This window comes from Magallana gigas, chromosome 4 (genome assembly GCF_963853765.1).
Source record: "Magallana gigas chromosome 4, xbMagGiga1.1, whole genome shotgun sequence".
NCBI lineage: Eukaryota > Metazoa > Mollusca > Bivalvia > Ostreida > Ostreidae > Magallana > Magallana gigas.
The window spans coordinates 47,466,682-47,491,308 of record NC_088856.1 but is presented as its reverse complement, the minus strand read 5'-3'; the positions used below and the strand labels follow the sequence as shown (position 1 = coordinate 47,491,308).

The window sequence follows — 24,627 nt, the reverse complement described above, 5'->3', positions numbered from 1 at the left end:
CCGATCCCGGATGTAGTAAATGAGAGAACCAAATGAGGAGAAAATATTTCCGAAATACTTATTGTTTAAAATTTGCGATTTTTCTCATTCCTTTCTTTATATTCTATTGTACTGAAAATCGCCATTGTGATAAAAATATGGCCGCTATGCAAATTAGTAAAATGTACACCATTTCATATGAAAAGTTTACAATTTTTGGTCCCTGAAGGTCTTGTGATTATTCTGACTCTTCTCTCTCCCCTAATTTTTGTTTTAATGATTTGATGTCTGCATACATCAACCAATAAAAGTAGGGATAACAGTCGGAGGAGTCTTGGATTACGGTTAAGATTCCAAAACGAAGCTTAAGAAGGCTGCCCGGTCAACAAAATAACCATCAAATCTACCTTAATTTTTTACCTATGATTTGTTTAGCTATACACTTTTATTAAGTAAAGAAAAATTCCATATAATTTAGGTTTGAAATTTGGATATTTTTCTATATTTTTATATAGCGCTCTTCTTCTCAAGGACATCAATGCAGTCTAAAAATAGCTGCAATCATCGATCTTGTACATGGGACTCCTTGACAAATCCATCTAAGGGTTATGGAACTCAGTTGACCATCAATGCCTGTGTACCTCTTGCTTTTTTTTATTTTGAATTCTAACTAACAGATAAATATTTTGCTTTATTTTAAAAAATTACTAGGTTGTACACCGCGCAAGCGCGGGAACTAATAAAAATACACAATGATATGATATAATTCTTAAAATAATTGACGCTGTTGTTTTTTTTTTGGGGGGGGGGGGTCATCTTTTCCATACTTTGTCCAATTTTTTTTCTTAATTGCCTTCTTAGTCTATTCTTTAAAACTAAAATAAAAACGCAACTGCATGGCTAAATAGTATGCAGCTAACCGGAAAAAAGAATGAATTTTTTTTATCTTATTTTAAACACGTGAGTGGGTATATAGTGCGTCGTATCGTTTAATTTTGATCTTAAAGTCAAAATTCGCTATTATTTTTACCACTGTCCCAAAACATAATTTCAGATCTAAAAAACTACATTTTTTAATAAAAACAACTGGGGAGAAGTCATCCCCTTACAATTTAACTTTTTCGCTTTATGCATACATCACTTATTCACATAGAATGTTCTTGATTTATGAATTAATGTATACGGTTTACTACTCTACCAATATTTCGTGCCATATAAATATACGAAATTAAATTCATTTCGATATCTTAAACAAAAGTTGTCAGATCCAAAGTATCTGTCCGATTGTGAACTCGCCCTACACTTTTTGTGTTAATTAAACAACCCACGTTCCTGGGCACCCCGTTCTGGAAGTGCTTTCAATCAAAATTTAAGCCATTATATTTATTATCTCTTTTGTATGAGTCAAAGTTACATGTATCTGCCAGTAATGTTTGATGAATAGTCCTGTAGTAAGTATTCGCCATGACGTTAGTTAGTCGACCCGCATTCTTGGTTATCCCTTTCTGAAAAGTTCTATTCCATTTTCTCACCAGAGGTCGTGCTTTGCAAGCGTTTCTTCGCACAACCAAGAAACGAATTGCCTTAGTTTTGTTTATTCAATATTTGTCAAATGAAATCTTAACTTCTATGGATACTTTAAGTAAGTTCCCAGTAAAGATATTCATTCTTTCCGTAATCATTTAATTGTAAGCATTTATTTTGATGCAAATTTCCACTGACTTGGAAATGCCAAAGCGTGTGTACCAGCCTATTCTCACCTTTGCTATTTCGTGGGCTTGTTTATCGAAAATGAAAGTAGTTGTTGAGTTAATCCTACAACTACCACTTATCAGGTAAAATTCAATTACATGTACAGCTTAAGGACATCATATGTCTTGTGTTAAAATACCAAAGGTGTAAACGGTTACTCTGGTGAAGGCATGTTTGAGTTTATTGGCACAATATCTTCATTTATAAGATTAGGCCCGTTCTGATTAGCGCCTAATTCCTAAATCCGCCACTATCAGGTGTTGTCAATCACGTGATACAGGTAAACAGACTAGGAAGAAATAAACCAACAATTTCTGGATTCGCAATGTTGGATTAGGGTTGATAGATTTATGCAAAACAGAAAGAAATTTTTGCAAGCATAAAAACTGCATGCTATGAAAGAATTTCTCTCGATGTAACAAGTGAAAAGTTCTATTTTTTATTTTCAATTTCATTTTGTAATACCTTTGCAAATGTTAAATGCAGGTCAGATGGTAGATGTTGCAAAAATAAGTAATTTTGTTTTGTTCTTACGAGTATAGGCATACCAAATGTAGTTATCTGTATCATATTTGTAGTTCATAGATCATTTAACAACTATGCCATAAACTCCTGTGTTGATGCAATATGAATACACACGTATAGACGTTTTAAAAAATGCATTGAACAATAATGTAAACCAAGCATTTTTAGTGTCAGTAAATCAAATTATTCTGAATGGAAATTTATATTTTGTGTTCTTTTTTAGGAATGTCTACAGCTATTGTGAACATGGACCAGAGTTGGGCCCAGGATGTGTTACGGTGTCGTCTTTGTAAAACCCCGGGCCCCCCTATGTTCTGTGAAATTTGTCACATACATCTGTGTAAAGTCTGTGTTGGGGAGCATCTCCTAGATTCATCGAAAGAAGACAATGTGGTGTCATTTGAAAAGAGGGGGTCTACTCCAAAATGCTCAGAACATTCTACAAAGCTATGCGAACTACATTGTGAACAATGTAACATTCCAATATGTACACTCTGTGTTTCGACTGGTGAACATTTGGGACACAAACTAGTTGATTTTACTCTGAAAAGTCTGGAAACCAAGAGAGAAATTCTACAGAAATATTTACAAGAACTAGAGAAATCGATTTATCTTAAATACATAGAGATTGCATGTAGCATTACAGTACAGAAAGCTGATCTAAATAAAAATTCCAAGAAAGTGACAACAGCTATTGGCAAACATGGGGAAGACCATCTGCATAGAGAAATTGACACCGTTATCAAGAAACTGAAATCAGATCTGAATAAAATGGACTCCAAACACCTGGCAGTCTAAACAAAGCAGGAAGAAGGAATGAAACGCACCACTTCTGAAATCACAAAGAGCATTGATGAACTGAAGACGTTACTGGACTCCAATGATGTTAGCCGTGTCTCTGCATACAAATCCAGGAATGATGAATTCAGAAGATTGCTTCTAACCTCACAGCTTCGTTACCAAGTTTTACCCCTCTAGAGATCAATAAAGAACAGCTTTTTCAACAGTTTGGTTCTCTGTCAGCATTATATATCAATACAGAAGAACATGGCTACACCATGGTATCTCCAGGTTCCGAGTCCTCTTTCCCGGACAGACCGCTCATTGATGTACCAGGGATCATCACAGATATAAAGATCGAGTGTAAAAGATTATGCTACGTGTCTTGTCTGAGTGATGAAGATATATGGACTTGTGGTGATGAAAACAACATGAGACTATACAACCTCCGCGGGGAACTAGTAAAGTCAATCAAAACCAAATCAGGGAACTATCCACGGGACATAACAGTGACGAGAAGTGGGGATCTAGTTTATACTGATATAGATGACAGAACTGTGAACATAGTGAAGAATACACAGATACAGACAGTGATTAGATTTAAAAAATGGAAACGTCTATACATTTGTACTTCTTCAACTGGTGACATTTTGGTCATAATGAACAGTGATAGTGATAAAGCAACAAAAGTTATGCGTTACTCTGGCTCCAAAGAAAAACAAAGGTATCAGAATAATGACAAAGGACAACCTCTCTATTGATCAGGTGGCTTGAAATATATCAGTGAGAACAGGAACCTAGATATATGTGTGTCAGATTATGGAGACCGTGCAGTAGTGGTGGTCAATCAGGCCGGGAAACTCCGGTTTACCTACACTGGTCCTCCCCCTTCCTACCAAGGGATCATTCTATCCACGAGTCATCACAACAAACAGACGAGGTTGGATCCTGACAGTAGACAGTACCAGCACACGAATCCACATGCTGAATCATGACGGACAGTTACATTGATAACTGCCATTTAAAAACTCCATGGGGTTTATGTGTGGACACCAGAGACAACCTCTTTGTGACAGAAAGCACAACAGAAAAATTAAAAAAAATCCATTATTACACATAACTGAACTGTGTATATATTTATAAAAAGAATATAACAGTTCCAATGTCATTGCTTTTTAAATGCATGAGCTGGTATTATATAAAAACTATTTGTACATGAACTGTTGTAGTTTTTGATTTTTAGCGTAATTGTCGTAAAAATTGCAGACTTATTTGTGGCCTAATGAGAGTATATAACGAAGATTTTGTTTTTTTTTGTTTCATTTCAGGGCATCTTTGTGTCTATGATATACAGAGAGAGAGAGAGAGAGAGAGAGAGAGAGAGAGAGAGAGAGAGAGAGAGAGCACTCTATAGTGAGTTAAACAGGGGTCCAAATTTCCCAGTCTGTATTGAACTTATCCATTTCACTTCTTTCTTTTGCACAGAATTGGAATACTTTATATACCTGTTTTAAATCATTCATAAGGGCATTTACTGTTAATTGGTTTTTCTGGCATCTACTTCTGTATATGTTTTTTTTTTATCAAGATGAGTACAATATTGAACACTTTTGACTTCACATCATCTAAGACACCAAAAATAAAAGTTTTATTATCAAGGACTATTCTAATTCCTTTAGAGTTGCAAACTCTAACAAATTCTGCTAATAAATGTTGTACCCTTGGACATTCTCATAATAAGTGATATATTGTTTCCTCAGCATCTTCACAAAAGGTACATAGATTAGTATCCACGTTACCAATTCTATACATAAAACTGTTTGTAGTTAATATATAATAGTTTATTCTGTACTGCAACCATTGAAATTTAGAGTCTGAGGTAATAATAAAAGGTAAATGAAATATTGAAACCCATTGTTTTTCTGTAAAAACAAAATGTCTACTCCATTTTTCTTTTACCACTGGTGTTACATTTGTCTGATTTAATATATCATACATTGGCTTTGAACCTTTTTTGTTAATACAAAGGTTTTAATATTAAATGGTATAAAAGGTTTGAAAACTTCATTTCTAATGAAGTTGTATTTCCTTAGATCTGAAAGTACAGCTTGTCTTACTCCCATATATGTTAAATAATTCATTTGAATATTGAATTTTCTTTTCAACATTTCAAAATCTAAAAGGTTTTCATTTTCATCAAACAAGTCAATTACACATCTTACTCCTTTAGCATACCATGATTTATAAAAAAGGACTGATTTCCTATCTTAAATTTATTATTGTTCCACAATGGCTGGCAACAATAATCCTGCCATGATTTTACATTTAAGTTATCTTGGATTTCTTTAAAAGCTATGGTAACTTCCTTCCAAAAATCATTTTTAACGATTCTTGCATTTGCATAATATAATCTGAACCTGTATTTAATAGCTTTTTCTAAATTAATAGAATTCTCCAGCAGTGTTTTTAAAAACTAACATAACTATATCCAATTTAGATTATTACAAATACAAAACGACCCCCCAAAAAAAGAAGAAGAAAAAAGCAGCTCTTTTATTAATCCGATGATTAGAAATGTTGGTTATCCATAAGAAAAAAATAACTCGACCCTAACATTAAAACTATTTGAAACAAGAAAAACAACCTGAAAGCTTAAGGAGAAAATACATACATATATAAAATATTTCGACCGTGTTACAGGTCTTCATCAGTCGGTGTTTATTGTCTATAGCAACACAACGTAGAACATATACTATGACGTCACAATGATAATACAGTCTGGCAAGTGACGTCATACAACAATATTGCACCAAAAACATATGAAATATAGGTGAGAGTCTATAGAAAGCACATTGATAGCCGTAATTAGTACATAAACAAGTAAAATATGAAAAATGTATAGATAACGGGACATAAAATAAAGGAAATGTCAATACAAACTAGTAATAACGTAGTCTAAAGACAATAATGTTCGCTTTTGTTGATACCAAAAGGCATATAAGTATTTAATTTTTTCTTCCACAAATTTTCTCTGAATTTTCTGTAAGTTTCATCTTTGTACAATTTTTCGATACCTATTACAGAATAATCCTCAACTGTATGTTCGTCCGTATAAAAATGCATTGCTACAGGGTCGTTAGTTTCTCTCCTGATCAGTGACAAATTTAAAACATGTCTTTGATATAAAGTCACCCCCGTTTCCCCAACATATACAATTTTGTTACACTTTTTACAAAACACCCCATAAACAACATTACTTGACTTGCAATCGATATGATTTTTAACTTGATACGTTTTGCCCTTAGACTCTTGAAATTGGCCAGAACAAATAATATATTTACACATAACACATTTTTTTGCACCACACGGCTCGCATAAGTGTTGTTTTTTTAAAAAAGAGGTTATTATGTTTCTTATGGACCAATATGTCTTTCAAGTTTTTGTCTCTCCTGAATGCCAATATAGGTGTGTTATGAAACGCAAGTTTTAGGCGGTCGGAATTTTTGAGAATTTTTTGACGTTTCTTTAATATTTGATGAATATTTGGTAGTCCTCTGGAATAGTTTAACACAAACGGAACACGGTTACACTTTTTGTTATTTTTTCTGTAGTTCAATAAATCCGAGCGATTGAATTTATCCACCTTCGCCAACTGATCCTCGACCTCCTTGTTGGAATATCCACATTTGTGTAAATTAGTTTTAATTTTCTCCCGTTGTTTGAATTATCCCTCATCTGTTGAGCAGATTCGGCGCGCACGGATACCTAGTCCAAATGGTATAGATTTTTTTGTAGATTCAGGATGGCTGGATTTTTTATTTAGGTACATGTGTTTGTCAGTGGGTTTACTGTACAGGTCGGTAGTAAGAAATCCTTTTTCAATAGAAATATTTACATCTAGGAACTCTATGCTAGATTTAGAAAAGCGTAGATCAAGCTGAATATTTGGGTGTATACCATTTGCCATTTTATGGAAATGTAGGAGATCGGCTTCTGTTCCTGACCAGATTCCAAATATGTCACCGATATATCTAACATAAAAAAGAGGTTGTACGTTACACTGTTCCAAAAGAATACGTTCCCAATCCCCCATATATATACATGCATAGTTTCTGCCAAGTTTGGATCCAATAGCAGTTCCTTCTGTTTGAATATATTGTTTGTTGTTAAAACTAAAATTGTTATTTTCCAGGACAGTATCCATCATCTGTAAAATGGTATTTGTGTCATTATTATATTATATATATTATATATATTATATTATATTAAGACTTCATTCATTTTTTTATCACGTTCTAAAAGTTGAAGGTTGCTTTTTATAATTTGATAAAACTCTTGATTTTTCGGGTTGTGTGTTGAGACGTATGGAATAACACATTTTTCTGATTTATCTTTTATCTGTAGTAGCTCATTTCTATCATGGCATGTGGCTTTTTTGATTCCATGTTCCAATAGTGATTTGGGGTAGTTCCTTTGTTGTAGCAGGTAGCGTAGTTCACTTAGTCTGGAATTTAGAAGATTTTTGTTCGATATTATAGTACAAATGCGCCTGGCTAAATTATAAGGTATGTTGTTCTTAATGTGTTTTGGATGGCACGAATCATAAACAAGGTATTGTTTGGTGTCCGTAGGTTTATAATATATATCAGTAATAATTTTGTCCTCTCTTTTTATGATCATAACATCAAGAAATCGGAGTTTTTGTTCGCTACAGTCCATTGTAAATTTCAAATGGTTGTGTAACGCTCGGAACGCTTGCCTTGTGTTGAGAACAAAACTATGTAAAGTTTATAATTTATTCAACCATAAATAACATGACACAAATACATGTAACAACGCCGTTCAAAAAGAAAATCAGACAAGTCTCAACCCTTGGGACGATGGCAAAATCGGCACAATTACTGACACAAAATTATATCCTATACGTAAAATCCCCCGACCAAAATAAAACTTAAAGGCTCTCGATAAAATACGAATTAATATCTCCGCTACTAGTTACAACTACTAGTATACAGCGAAAATATTCCCTAACTCTCTATAAATCGAAATAACTAGTACTGAACTATTAAATATGAATTAAACTAGCGCTATAACTAGTAATAATAATTAATCAAACCCTATTACTATAAATGTACTTCAGTCACTTAGATACTGAAACAGTACGCACCTTATATTATGCTGCAAAAATATGTGTGTACTTTCCCGACACACAACAAAAAGGAGAGAGCACCCGTTTCTCAATGTCCCGGGTATTTATAGAGTGCTAAAAGCAGACGACAAATTACAACCAATAAGATAAGTTAATCCCATCCCGTTAAAAAGATTATCCAATCACAGTTAATCCCCATCCCGTAAGAGAATCTGGGTCTCGTATCAATTAACGTAAAAATATTACAGTATAGTAAATAAGTAAAACAATTTAAAGTTAATTATTAAACACAAAAATAATAACTTACAAGTATTTTATAATCGATATAAACATGTAAATTAAATTTATCCGCCAAAAGGTACTTCGTTACAAAAATAGAATACGGAACTATGGGTAATTCCGAAAAAGATGACTAAGAAAAATGGCGGCAACGTAAACAACCAAGGCATGTGTGAGAAAAACAAAGAACTACAGGAAGTGCACCGCCTGTCGTAAACAACTACTTAAAGCTGGAGATGACTCCCGACGGGCAAAGGTACTAATAAGAAAGATTATTAATTTATATGAAAATATTTAGGCCCTAAATAACAAATGCATAATACAAAGGTCAAGTGCTACGTCACACTCGTCACCGGAATCATACCGATACACAGGCAAAACACTAAGACATCGAAAGCATTCACACAGAATAAAAATAAACGGAATCAGGGCACCATAATGTTACAGTTGTTTAAATTGTTTAAAATATTGTAAAACTTATTTAATTCATCCTTGGTTTTAGTCCAAATTATAAATCAGTCGTCCAAAAATCTTTTCCATGATTGTTGTATGAAAGTTTTAAATTCAACAATAAATTGGTCCTCCATGTTTTTATATAGCTTTTCCTCCAGAAATCCTAGTACAAGTGTAGCATAGGTTGGGGCAACTTTAGTTCCCATAGCTGTTCCAAGTTTTTGTTTATATTTTATCCCATCAAAATTCATGAAATTGTGTTCCAGAATGAATTTTAAACTTTGTAAAATGAAAGGCTTAGTGAAACGGTCATGGAGTAGGTCTAGAAATTTGATGATCCAGTGTTCAATAGCTTCTAGTCCGAGTTCATGTGGGATGTTAGAATAGAGGTTGGTCACATCAAATGATACTAAAATGGCATCTGGTTGAACGTTCTCAGGAATGGAATTTAAAAAATCAACGGTATCTCTAATATAGCTTTTAACTTTGGACACGTACGGTTTTAATGATAAATCCAATAAATTGATTTTAGTATCATTTGATGTGACCAACCTCTATTCTAACATCCCACATGAACTCGGACTAGAAGCTATTGAACACTGGATCGACAAATTTCCAGACCTACTCCATGACCGTTTCACCAAGCCTTTCATTTTACAAAGTTTAAAATTCATTCTGGAACACAATTTCATGAATTTTGATGGGATAACATATAAACAAAAACTTGGAACAGCTATAGGAACTAAAGTTGCCCCAACCTATGCTACACTTGTACTAGGATTTCTGGAGGAAAAGCTATATAAAAACATGGAGGACCAATTTATTGTTGAATTTAAAACTTTCATACAACAATCATGGAAAAGATTTTTGGACGACTGTTTTATAATTTGGACTAAAACCAAGGATGAATTAAATAAGTTTTACAATATTTTAAACAATTTAAATAACCATTTGAAATTTACAATGGACTGTAGCGAACAAAAACTCCGATTTCTTGATTTTATGATCATAAAAAGAGAGGTCAAAATTATTACTGAAATATATATTATAAACCTACGGACACCAAACAATACCTTGTTTATGATTCGTGCCATCCAAAACACATTAAGAACAACATACCTTATAATTTAGCCAGGCGCATTTGTACTATAATATCGAACAAAAATAAATAAATTCCAGACTAAGTGAACTACGCTACCTGCTACAACAAAGGAACTACCCCAAATCACTATTGGAACATGGAATCAAAAAAGCCACATGCCATGATAGAAATGAGCTACTACAGATAAAAGATAAATCAGAAAAATGTGTTATTCCATACGTCTCAACACACAACCCGAAAAATCAAGAGTTTTATCAAATTATAAAAAGCAACCTTCAACTTTTAGAACGTGATAAAAAAATGAATGAAGTCTTAAACAAATTTCAGATCATTAAAAGTAAACGACAAAGTCCGTCTCTGAAAAATATTTTAACCCGTGCCAAATTTGAAAATATCGAAGAAAAACCAGATGTCCGTAAATGCCAGAAGTCAAGATGTGCCACCTGCCCTTACTTACAAGAAGGCCACCAGTTCGAGTTCAAAAACGGCAGAAATTTTAATATACATTCCTCTATTACATGTGAAAGTTCTAATCTAATCTACGTTATAACATGTGCATGATGTGGAGAAAACTATATTGGTCAAACCGGAGATACCCTCAGACATCGAATGACCGTCCACCGACAACAAATTCGTGAAACAAAATACCGGTGCGCGGCTGTTAGCGGACATCTCAGAAACTGTGCCAAGAACATTTTTCCGAACTTTACAGTGTGTCCTATCTATAAATTTTATAAAATAACAACCGAAAAAGAGCGTGAAACAAAAGAAAAACATTTCATTTCATTATATAAACCAAAACTGAATGCATTATAATTATGAATGTTTGAATATATTTTATGATTTTCTTGTATAAATATAGAATATTTGAATATATTATGTTTTTCCCGTACTATTACAAAACGCTTATACCATGACGTCATAATGAACTCTGAAAAGCGCAACATATACTTGATGTTATATGACGTCACAATGATCATTTGAAATGTGTGTACTTATGTATCTATGGTGATTGTTCAAAACTCCTGAAGATTATAATGAAACAGGTAGAATTTTGAATCGGCTTTCTGTTATTTTTTATTATTTAATACTTGTGTGGATTAACTTTACTCATTTTGGATTATATATATATATATATATATATATATATATATATATATATATATATATATATATATATATATATATATATATATAATAATAAAAGAAAAAAAGCAACACTAACTGCAAAACATAAGCGCTTTCATTGTTAAAAATCTTCAGACGTTTTACAGTCGTTAAAACTATGACGTAATTACGTTACCTAGTGATAACGTCAACAATAATACTATGACGTCATAATGCTTATTGAAGGAAACAATCATAGAATAAAGTTATATAGCGTTATATACAGTAAAACAAAATCAGAGACGATGAAACAGTCTATATCAAACTATTTAACGAAGGTTTTAGTGACTTTATAAAATGTTTTTCTTTTTCCCTTCGTTCAATTGCATTGTCAGTATAAAGTTTATAAAACGGAAAAACTGAAAATTGTCCGTGGCCACAAATATCAAGATGTTCACTAAGTTTAATTTTTCTGTACTCGGGTTGATTGACGTGTTGTTTGTGTATACGAATACGGGTGCGTAGGGTTGTTTCAGTTTCTCCTATATAGAATTCGTTGCATCCGCTACACGTAATGTTGTATATAACATTTTTAGAGGCACAAGACATGTTTGCATTAACAATAAAGTCCTTGTCCCCGAACTTGAACGATTTCCCGACTTTAATGTATTGGCAAGTTCCACAGCGGGGATCGTTACACTTGCTGACAGAATAAGATTGACGTTGAAAAGAAGACTTGCAAAGTATCCTTCGGAGATTCCTGGGTTGTCTTTTACTGTTGATGAAGTTATATTTTTTCAGCACTTCGGACATTTTTTCATCAGTTTGTAGAATGTTGTTAAGATGACGTACGACTGGAATAATATTAATATCATTCGGATTATGCGTAGTTACGAGTGGTAATATCTTTAAATCAGAGGTGTTATTTTCAGGAGGATTAATAAGATTTTCCCTGTTCAGTGCTAATGCCTTTTTGGTACCATCGTCTATGATTCCTACTGGATAACATTGTTTTATCAGGCTTGCTTTCAATTCATGTAAACGTTCATTTCTTTTTTCGTTGTCGCTAACTATGGTACATACTCGCCTTGCTAAGTTGTAAGGAATTGCGCGTTTAGTATGGCCTGGATGGCAAGAACTGAAATGAAGGTACTGATGGGTATCTGTTGGTTTGTAATACATGTCGGTGGTTATATTTTCTCCGCATTTAGAAATGAGCACATCCAAAAATGGAATACAGATCGCACTTTCATCTAGCGTAAAGTTGATGTTTGGATCCAGATTATTTACAATGTTTAAAAAGACTGTTAAATTGGCGTCGCTCTCGTTCCAGATGATAAAACAGTCATCAAGATATCTTTTCCATCCATTTTTATATTTTGTGCGGTTTGATGGTTAAATTGCCGTCTAGCTTTTTCATACATTTTCTCTTTTAAGTATCCTAATGTGAGGGTGGCATAAGTAGGGGCCATTTTAGTCCCCATAGCCGTTCCTTTAAGCTGCAAATAATGTTTGCCGTTGAAAGAGAATGTGTTGTTTTTAAGGACTAAACTGCTTGCCTCTAGGATAAACTCTCTGCTGAAACGGCTGTTGATATTTTGTGGATATTTATTGATCCAGTATTTGAGGGCATTGATACCGAGATCTGTGGTTATGTTTGTATACAAATTTGTTACATCCATGATACCGACTTTGCATCTTGGTTAACTTTATCTGGTAAATATCTCAGGAAATCTAGATCATCTCGAACATAACTTTTTACTTCTGAGCATAAGGGTTTAAGTAATATATCCATAAGATGACTCAGTCGTTGTGTTGGAGCGTTAGGTCCTCCCACTATAGGTCTAAATTTGAGATCGTCCGGTTTGATACAAGTAATATATGCACTATTTTGCATTTTGATGGCATTAGTAATTGTTTTAGACTTATGTATCTTAGGAAATCCATAAAAGACACTTTCCCGGAAATCAAAATCCGTTAAAAAATCCGCTTCTTTGGTTGTTATATCGGAGGAAGTCTGGTGGTCTTTAAGTAATCGTTTCACTTTTTGAATGGTTTTTTTATCATTGTTCTCAGCTATTTCGCAATAAAACTCGTTGTTGTTAAGCATCTCCAGTATTTTATTTTTGTAGTACTCTGCGTCCATAACTACTACTGCTCCTCCTTTGTCCGCCTCTTTGATTACGATAGAATCATCATTGAGCAACGATTTGATAGCATTTTCTTCTGATTTTAATAAATTATGTTGTCTTTTATTTTTAGGGGTGTTATCTTCAGTTGATAGACTTTCAAGAGTATCATAAACTGTATCTAGGAGAGCATTTCTTCCCTTTTTAGGATTAAAGTTAGATTTGTTTTTGACAAGACTTGTTTCAGTTATATTTTCTTCGTCGTCGTCACTATGGAAATATTCGGCTAGTCTTAATTTTCTAGTATATTCCTTAATGTCTGTAGTTAAATCCTGAGGATTACTTTCATTTGGCGTTGGTGTAAATTTTAATCCTTTTGAAAGTAAGTTTATTTCAGCTTCGTTCAATGATCTATTTGACAGGTTAATAACTTTGGGGTCTACTATTTCCGCCCTGTCCTCTGTCCTTGTAGATATCGGTTGTTCGGATACCTTTGGCCTTGGCTTGGTTTGCCTCCTCCTAAAAAATAATGATTAGCCTTTCTGCCGATGTAGGTCGTTCCATTCCTCCTTAATAAATTCCCGGATAAATGATAAGAATTCCCATTGTTTTGGCCATTATATCTGTTGTGCGGAAATGGTATTTTTCCTACTGGTTTTCTTATCAGTGGTTGATAAAATGTGTTTCTGTTGGCATTCGAATTCCTTTCAAACGGAGATTTTCGCCCATGGTGTTGGTTATTTTTTGTATTCCTCCGGTTATTAGGATCGGCAATTTGCGGTGGAAACAAGCTAGTTTGCGCATTATTTTCCAACACTTCAGGAGCATCTTGAGATTTAGACGTGATTTCAGCATAGCTTAGTTTGCTGGGTTTTGATTGATATGTTGGTTTTGGTTTATTTGTGTTTTCATTTCTCTTGACTTGTTTCGGCGCGTTTTTTTTATGCAACTATTGCCATATTTCCTTACGTAATCTAATAACCAAATTTCTTTGTACCGCCAACGGTCCACTGACTTCTTTTCTTCTTTCTCACAGTCTAATATCCACATACTCAGAAGAATTTCTAAGACCCTGCCTGTTGCTTTTGTCTTTAAATCTACTATCATTTGCTCGTCAATGTTTGCGACCTTTTGTTCAGAAATACCTGACCTCATACGCAGTAAATCTTTTTCCCCTTTGACTCTCTCTACAGCAACATTGACTCTAATTTGTGTTTGTTCTTCAGGTTCTCTGCGAATGCTTGTAATTCTATATTTCCGCGGAAGAGTTGCATTTTCCTGATTTAGCCATTTTTCATACTGTTCAGCATCATTAGAATTGTTAATTTGTTTCCAATATAATTGTTTTCTTGAATTCAACTTTTTACACCATTCTGCCCTCATTTTCTGTTTAATTTTGGTAGCTTCTTTTTGCAAGGATAGCTCATTTACTTCTCGTTGAATGATTTCAGTTGGAGATTGATACAATATTTGTTCCTCGTCAAGGCTAGATGTCATAACGGATTTTACATGCGTTTCATCACTTGCAAAAGGGCAGGAGCTTTTGTCACATACCTTGATTAATTCCTTCATCAGTACATTTGATTCCTCCATCTTTTCCTCAATGAAATTAATCCTTTTCAAAATTTCACACAAAAAGTCATTTGTTTCCTTCTTGTTTACGTTTCTTTTTCTTTTCGTGTCGCCATCTCGGTCACTGGTAAGTATATATCCAAATCACAAAAGTATTTTCTCAGTGTCCGGTAAAAATATAATAAAAGAAAAAAAGCAACACTAACTGCAAAACATAAGCGCTTTCATTGTTAAAAATCTTCAGACGTTTTACAGTCGTTAAAACTATGACGTAATTACGTTACCTAGTGATAACGTTATATACAGTGATAGCGTTATATAAAGTTTATAAAACGGAAAAACTGAAAATTGTCCGTGGCCACAAATATCAAGATGTTCACTAAGTTTAATTTTTCTGTACTCGGGTTGATTGACGTGTTGTTTGTGTATACGAATACGGGTGCGTAGGGTTGTTCCAGTTTCTCCTATATAGAATTCGTTGCATTTATACTGACAATGCAATTGAACGAAGGGAAAAAGAAAAACATTTTATAAAGTCACTAAAACCTTCGTTAAATAGTTTGATATAGACTGTTTCATCGTCTCTGATTTTGTTTTACTGTATATAACGCTATATAACTTTATTCTATGATTGTTTCCTTCAAAAAGCATTATGACGTCATAGTATTATTGTTGACGTTATCACTAGGTAACGTAATTACGTCATAGTTTTAACGACTGTAAAACGTCTGAAGATTTTTAACAATGAAAGCGCTTATGTTTTGCAGTTAGTGTTGCTTTTTTCCTTTTATTATATTTTTACCGGACACTGAGAAAATACTTTTGTGATTTGGATATATATATATATATATATATATATATATATATATATATATATATATAGGATCTCTCATGATTTGCGATGGTTTATGATTTTTATCCAACGAGTTGTGTGTTTTCTATCCCCGAGCCTTGGCGAGGGGATAGAAAACACACAACGAGTTGGATAAAAATCATATACCATTGCAAATCATGAGAGATTCTTTTTATCACATGTTTTACCAAGTATTTTGTTAATCCAAATTTTTTCTGTAAAAATTGTGATTGTGAGCCGCACAACACATTATTTACAACACGTCAACAACGTTACGCATTGAAAACAAGTTCCTTGAAGTTTAACAAACAGACATTCATTTTCGAACATTTTTTTTATGAATTCCTGACAAATAACTAAAACAGCATTAAATGTTTCAAATTTATATCTCAACACCCCTCAACTGAATTAATTATTTACTTTTTCATTCTACGTCAATCAACCATCTAAACCTTCGTAATGATTAACTATGACGTCACGTGGCGTAAGAACACACAGTGGAATATCAAAAATTTATCCCATGAGTGATATCCACCGTATATTGGGATAAACATGTGATAAATATATATATATATATATATATATATATATATATATATATATATATATATATATATATATATATATATATATAAATATATACATACATACATATATATATATATATATATATATATATATATATATATATATATATATATATATATATATATATATATATATATATATAAAATCAAAAAAGAAAAAGAAAATGAACAGTTCCAAAGTTTGGAACTGTTCATTTTCTTTTTCTTTTTTGATTATTTATACTGTGTGATTTCACCTTTCACTCATTTTGGATTATATATATATATATATTGAAACACAATAAAATCCACAGTGGTCGGCGAGTTATAGATAAAAATTAAATAAGAAAACACAAAAAACGTTAAATATAGCTTAAGCGCTTTCATTTTAAAATCTTCTGAAGCTATATAATGGTAACATAGTAACGTGACGTCAAAAAACTTGAACGTTGAACGGCAATGTCTATTTTGACGTCATAGCTAGATTTAGCGGAAAAAATATAATTTGCAACATAGTAGATAACATACAATTCAATACATTATTATTACAAACAGTTCAATTTGGATTTAAAAATACGGATGAAATGTTTTTCTTTTTCTCTTCTTTGCACATTACTGTCACTCAACAGTTTGTAAAATGGAAATATTTTAAACTGTTTTTTGCCGCAAGTGTCCAAATGCTCACTTAACGGTATCTGTCGATATCCCGGGGTGTTTATGTGTTGTTTATTTACACGCACACGGGCCCGAAGTGGATTGCTTGTTTCCCCAATACAGTACTCGTCGCAGCCTGGACATGTTATAACATATAATACATTCTTAGTGTCACATGACATGTCCGTCTTTACGATGAATTCTTTTCCGCTGAAGTCGTACTTAGATCCCTCTGTAATATGGTCACAGGTCCCGCATCGTGGGTTTCTACACTTAGTAGCTGTGTGTTTAGTATCAAAATGGGAAGTGCAAAATAATCGTTTTAGATTTTTAGGCTGACGTCTGCTGTGAATGAAGTTCACATCTTTGTAAATTTCTTTCGTGGATTGGTCGTTGATGAGGATATTATCAAACTGATGAATTATTGGCGTAATGTTCATATTTCTTGGATTAAAAGTATGTACAAATGGAATAATATCAATGGTTTTTTCCGGATGTTTACTGGCTAATGAGACCTTCGGGATAACGTTGGTTAGTGAGGTAATGTTTGAGTTCCCTGAGGCGTATGTCTTGGGTGTTGTACAAATACGTCGAGCTTAATCATATGGAATAGCAGTTTTTGTATGATGAGGGTGACACGAATTAAAATGAAGATATTAATGTGTGTCAGTTGTTTTGAAGTATATATCAGTAAAAAGTTTTGAATTCTTCTTTATAACCAGAACGTCCAAAAATGGTAATTTGGTGTCACTACTTTCTAAAGTAAATTTGATGTTGGGATCAAGGTTGTTCACAAGTTGATGAAATATCTTTAAATTTTCGTCACTATTATTCCATAAGATAAAGCAATATATATATATATATATATATATATATATATATATATATATATATATATATATATATATATATATATATATATATATATATATATATATATATATCAATATCAAAAAAGAAGAAGAAAATGAACAGTTCCAAAGTTTCTATTCACTAGCGCTTTCTGGATTTACATCCTTCTTCAGGTGAATGTACATAAGTTTTGAAATTGTTTTCCTTAGAAACGTTTTCTATGACGTCATGATGTAACGAGAGTCTTTTCAGGGAAGGAATAAATCCATGACGTCACAATCGATATAAAACGTTAAAGTTCGGGAAAACTGAATTAGACACAATATGATCATAACGACATCAATAAATTTACAAATACAAAGACTGGCTTGAATAAAGATGATTATATATACAGATATTAAATGTTTGTTGAGTTTTGGGGAAAATATTTTAATAAAATAGTTCTCTTTCACAAGTCTCATGGCGGTTGAATCGGTTTTAAGTTTTTAAAATGGGAATACTTCATAATCTCCCTAAGCACATCTGTCAAAATGTTCACTGCATGGGGTGTTTCTGGTACTGGGATCGTTGATCTGTTGGCGATGGACGCGCATGCGGGCGGTAAGTTGTGTTCCGGTTTGGCCGATGTAATCTTCGCCACAGTGGTTACATGTAATACAGTAAAGTAGATTATTGGATTTACACGACCTATTTCCATTAACATAAAAAGTCTTGGCACATTTAAAAGAAATATAATCTCCTGTCTTTAGATAAGGACACGTGCCGCATCTGGAATCTCCGCATTTGGAAACAACATATTTTTCTGGTGTTGAATGAAATTTTGCTCTTGTTTATATTTTCTCCAGATTTGGTGGTTGTCTTTGGCTATGGAGTAGGTCAGATTTTTTAATTAGTTGTTGAAGTTCTTGATCCCGTTCAATGATAGAAAAATTCTTTTTTGCTTCTTGAAATATATTAAAATGTTTGGGATTGTAGGTTGTAACAAAAAGAATTAAAAATGGATCTTTTTCCCTTTTTCTGGTTGTTCTGAGTATATTCTGTGGTATTTTCTTTGCTTCTTCTATGGCCAAATCTATTAGTTTTTCGGGATAATTTTTAGCACTTAGATACATTTTCAATTCCATCAATCTTTGATCTTTGGATTGTTCCTCACTTACAATAGTGAAAATTCTTCTTGATAAATTGTACGGGATGTTTCTTTTGGTGTGCGTAGGGTGACAGGATTTAAAATTTAGATACTGATGAGTGTCCGTGGTTTTGTAATAAACATCCTCTGACGGAATTGAAAATGTATCTAAGTGCTCAAAATTATCCCAAAAAACTAATAGATTCGGCCATAGAAAAAGCAAAGAAATGGTAATCCAAAAGTTACGCCCTTAAAGAGGAATCGTTCAGTATCCTTTCCACAAACTGGCGGAGCCTTTCCCCTGGAACACCCCTTTTAACATCACTGAAAAGAAAGAATATCAAGTAGTTAAGCATTTATAATTTAAGGCTATTTTTTTTTAATATTTTTCCTTCACCAGATTTGGTAGTGGACCTTATATACTTCATGTAAAATTATCTGATTAGTTTATCATAAATTAAAAACATGTATCAGCTATAGTATCCTGACTTTTTTCCCCTATATATATAAGCATTAAATATTGGCCACATTCAAGCATATTTCTTAAAAGAGGGCAGCCTAGAAAATCCTGTTGATGTCATTGTATTCAATGAGGAAATAGTAAGTAATTTTGTAACAGTAAACTACAAATTGTTATGCACAATATTATTTAGGCATACAATAAAAGCACTTTAAGCACTTCTTCTCTTTTTAAAATGTTTATGCTCGTAGTTGAATATATTGATTAAAATAATTGCTGGTATTGCTCACTGAATGAGGAACACACCACTGTATTACCAACATCTTGGGCCAGGGTCAGCAAAACAAAGAAAGGAGAAGAATTAATGTATCAAAACAAAGCTACACTGGTGGTTGTCCTCTTCAGTCTTATTCGAGTTATTTATAACATGTAAAAAAATAAATTATTTAAGTAATTTCTAACCTGAAACTATTTTAAAGTTAAATATTTTAACAGGAGCAAATACATTAAAGGTACCTACACCCAGCCATTTCTCTGCATCACGTCCAGCAAAACAGGTATTAAAGGTTTCCCAGCACTTATTCGTAAGAAAATCGCCTGTCTTCGCCTGTCATCCCTAGGTTTTCACTGTCATCCACTGTACATCCCCTTTGTACAGAACCCCTGTATACCCTGTCATCTCATGTGCGCCATTGTACACAACTCCTGTGTGCCACTGTAAGTCCCTGTCACCCCCTGTACGCCCCTGTAATCCCGTGTAAGCCACTGTACTTCCCTGTGTATGTCCCTGACATCCCAATTACGGCTTTTGACTGTTTTGTTTTAAATATTATTGAATATTTTCTTTGTTCAACTATTTAAATCACATGTGTTATATTTTGAGCTAGAAGTCAGTTTGCACTCAACAGCGCCAAATCACAAGACACACTGTTATCGTAATTTTAGAAATCATATGTTTTAGTTAATAATTTATTGATACTTAAATAATCATGCTAACAACTAAAGATTTGAGGGAGAGAGAGTTTGCATTGATTTCAAATTAAAAGTTACTAATAGTTTACTCGGGAATTAAATTCCTAATAAGTAAACATGCAATCCTAATTTATTTTAATAACCAATTCTCTATAAATATTTAGATTAACTTAGAGCTGTCAAATTGATTTTTAATTCATCAATGTTGTATTCTACACCAGATCAACTGATCAAAGAACTTGAAAACACATGATTAACAACTAGTAGATTGCATCTACAGTTTTTAAAGGGGAGGATGTTGACATTTTTTTCACTGGGTCAGTGGTTATATAATAGCTACTGTAAACAGCCCTTCTTGACTATTTGCAGTGCACGGTAGCGAGGTAGGTAAAAGAGATGATAGACACACGTGAACATTGTATATACAGTACTACTCGGTTATAGCGAAGTCCTTGTGACCGATGGAATTACTTCGTTATATCCGTAATCCGTTATATCCGTATAACGAATTCGTAATAATATCTATATCGAATTCACTATATACATTTTTCTTTCACCATACTATGTTTTTTGCCAATTGAGGCTGAAAATAAAAATCCATTACTTTGATACCTTTAAAAATTGGACTGTGAATTGAAAAAATTATATGAAAATAAATTCATTCAAACTATTTTGTTAAATGGTAGTGCTAACTTTTTAAAGTGTAAATAAATTCGCTATAAAGATGATAATTTTCGTTATTATTCACCTCTACGTGACTCAAAATCAGTTCGCTATATCCGTAAATTCGTTACATCCGAATTCGTTATAACCGTAAAATTTGGCAAAGATTTATAAGAATTTATCGGAAACTCAAAAAAACTTCGCTATATCCAATAATTCGCTATAACCGTGTTCGTACTAAATGAGTTGTACTGTATACACACACTTCTTAAGATCTAAATGGTCGGTCAGTGATTATATAATACCTACTGTTCACAGTCCTTTTTAACAATTTGCAGTGCACGGTAGCGAGATTGGGAACAATGAGGTGACAGACAGACGTGTACTTGAATATACACACACGTCTTCAGGTCTGGATGCTCGATAATGCTACACAAAAATGCAATATGTTGTTAAACACCCTTTATGACTTTTTTCCAGTCAGCAAGTAAAGAAACGAGAATTTGAAAATTTCGATTTTTTAGTACTGAGAATTTTAAACATGAAAAAAGCTTTAAATTCAGAACATCATTTGGCACAGTGATATGAAATAAAACTGTATTTTGCTCTCTTATATTTTTCATTTTTCAAATCTAATCAAATTTGAAAAGAAATATATGATTTCTAATCCAAATCCCAGAACATTTTTAAGATCATGCATGTGTGTAATTTGTTCCCCTTTTACCGGTATTTCTATACATGTGTAATGATTTTACTTCCGGATTGAAATGTATCCTGTGTTTAACCAATCATTTGCCTCCATTTTTGACCAATCAGTGATAATCAGTATACCCAATAGAAATGATGCATGATTAGACCAATCAGTGAGAACTTGCAGGGTATATATACAGCCACCCTATCATTCTTAGTCAGTCTTCTGCCGGTGAACGACTCGAACGGTCTTCTGGTGAATCTCTTCGGTTAGAGTTCTACAGAACAGGGATTTGAGCTGTGTCGGAAAGCAACAGAATTGTTAGCTAGACCACTCAGTTCTTAACCTTGTTTCTGTAGCTTGTGTCTTGGTGACTTCATAGTGTCTTTGTGACTTAATAAGTGTCTTGGTGACTTTCAGCTGACCGGGTATTATATTTCTATAGTGATTTGATAGGTGGCTGTCGTTGACTGTGGTAGCAAACAGAATTGTTTGTTTAAATCCATAGTCTACAGCTAGTTGGTTATAGAGTGATTTTGTATCTTGATTCTTTGATTGTATTTCTAATCATATAGCCCAAATAGGCCCGAGGAAAATATTATACAAGTATACAATCCGGATTGATTTTAGGTAACCGGATTTGGTTTGGTTTTCTAGCATACATTGTTTATGTTCCGTAGCATCGTCTGCTGACGAGAAATCGACAACGTAAGTGTTGCTTTTAATTCTTACTTGATTCTTAGGAAGGAAACCTAAGCGAACTCACGAATTATAAACTGATTATTTTATTTGTAACTTGAAAAACCGTTACAAATTTGGTGGCAGCGGTGTTTGTATATCAAGTAAAATCTCTTGTTTTATTTCAAACGTAGTGATCGCCGTGAAATAGATATGAAGTAAATTTCAGTTTATTCGATGTTTTCATGCTAGCGTAGTTAAGAGTTTTAAAATTTGTTGAATAAAGTCCATGTAATTGTTTCACTTTTATCGACGATTGTTTATGACATTTTATTGTGGCATTATCTAAAACATAGCTATGACTAACATAGACGACATAGACAAAGAGATATCTTTTATTGAACAAAAACTTCAAGAGTTAAAAGATGAAAGTTTCAATATTCATAACGCTAGTGCTATAGATAAAGTTAACTCTGACACTCATGAGCCACAAACGAATAAAAAAACCACGAGATTCGGGATTTGTGTCGGATTCTTCAGTTTTAGACTATCACGGCGATGTAAAGCCTAAAACACGCCATACTGCAAAAGTATCGTGGCAAGATGAGTTGATGCCGGGTGCAAGGTCGCCTTATGACAAATACGACCAAGATCATTTTGCGTCAACCCCATTATCACAAAACGAACCAGAAAGTAACATTACACATCGCAGAAAATCTGGTCGGTTTAATGCAGTTGATGAAAATAAGAATACGAGAGACTTAGGAGATAAAAAGTCTCAGTCACATATCAAACCTGCAACATTTGATGGCACAGGATCCTGGTTGGATTATCGTTCACATTTTGATGCATGTGCCATGCTTAATAATTGGAATGAGCGAGAAAAGGGACTCTATTTAGCAGTTTCCTTGAGAGGTCAGGCGCAGGGTGTTTTAGGAAATTTGCCTTACGCTCAGAAACACGATTATGCACTTTTAATGATTGCCCTTGAAGAAAGATTCTCACCCTCAAATCAAAACGATCTCTATAGAACCCAATTGAGGGAGCGCAAACAGAGAGCAGCAGAAACTTTGCCAGAGCTCGGACAGTCAATTAGAAGGCTAACTAACCTAGCTTATCCTACAGCTCCAGGAGATGTTAGAGAAACTTTGGCAAAGGAGCAATTCATAGATGCTCTTATAGACTCCGATATGAGGTTACGGGTAAAACAAGCAAGGCCATTAAACCTAAATGATGCGATTCGGCATGCTGTAGAATTAGAAGCATTTGTAAAATCAGATCGTAAAATGCTAGAAGCTGAGTCTCATTTAAGACCATTGCAAACAAATAAGTCTGAAAGTGTTCCAGTGACATCTGCAGATTGTCCTTCAAATAAGCTTTTTGAAGAACTTAAGAACGAAATAGTAAACCTCCGAAAAGAAGTTAATGCAATGAAGTCAAACATATCCCAAACGTCCACAAATATCAAAAAACCCAATCCTATTGGCAACAGAAACTGTTATGTATGTGGATCAAAGTATCATTTACAGGCAGAGTGTCCACAGGGAAATGTTAACATTGCTAGATATGATAGAAGTTCTCGATCACAATCGTCTCAGAGACGGAACAATACCTATGGTAAAAGACGTCCTGTACAGAACTCATTTAAGAGCATCAGGTCTAGGTGTGCTCAAGTTGGGATTCATCAAAATGATCCCGAAGCTGGCATGTATGTAAAAGCACTCGTACATAGTGTTAACACAAATTTGTTGGTTGACACAGGGGCTACACTGTCTGTGTTATCAAGTAGAGTATATGAAACCATCAAATCAAAACCTGTATTGTTTCACACTGATCAAGTAGTTTCATCAGCAAGTGGAACAAACCTTACAGTTTTAGGGAAAACATTGATAAACATCAATATGGGCGATACAACTTACACCCAGGAAGTTATTGTTACGGACTTATCTGTTGATGGGGTCATAGGATTGGATTTCATGAAAAAATACAAATGCACTGTTGATGTACCAAATGGGTATTTCAATGTGCAGGACAAGTGCTACAAAGTTGAATTTGTTGGCAAGATAGGCTGTTTTAGAATAGCAGCCAAAGAAACAGTAGCGATACCTCCAAGAAGCGAAGTCGTTACTTGTTGTTGTGTTACGGGGTTCCCTGAGAGCTATCAGAACAAAGAAATATTGGGCTTAGTGGAACCAGCTGAAAAATTTGTTAAATCTGGAAAAGCTTTAGTAGCAAGGTCAGTTGGCTACTTGAAAAATGGTGAGATCCCCGTGAGAATGATGAAC

At 33.6% G+C, this 24,627-nt stretch overlaps 1 protein-coding gene across 1 annotated transcript in view; it reads left to right on the top strand.

Moving 5' to 3' along the window:
- The first annotated feature begins 2,010 nt into the window (after positions 1 to 2,010).
- LOC117682278 (E3 ubiquitin-protein ligase TRIM45-like) overlaps positions 2,011 to 24,627 on the top strand; it is a 178,374-nt gene continuing 155,757 nt past the window's right edge. The window contains exon 1 of the mRNA XM_066082645.1: positions 2,011 to 2,069. The gene's annotated coding sequence lies outside the window, so the exon portion shown is untranslated. The remainder of the gene's footprint in view (positions 2,070 to 24,627) is intronic.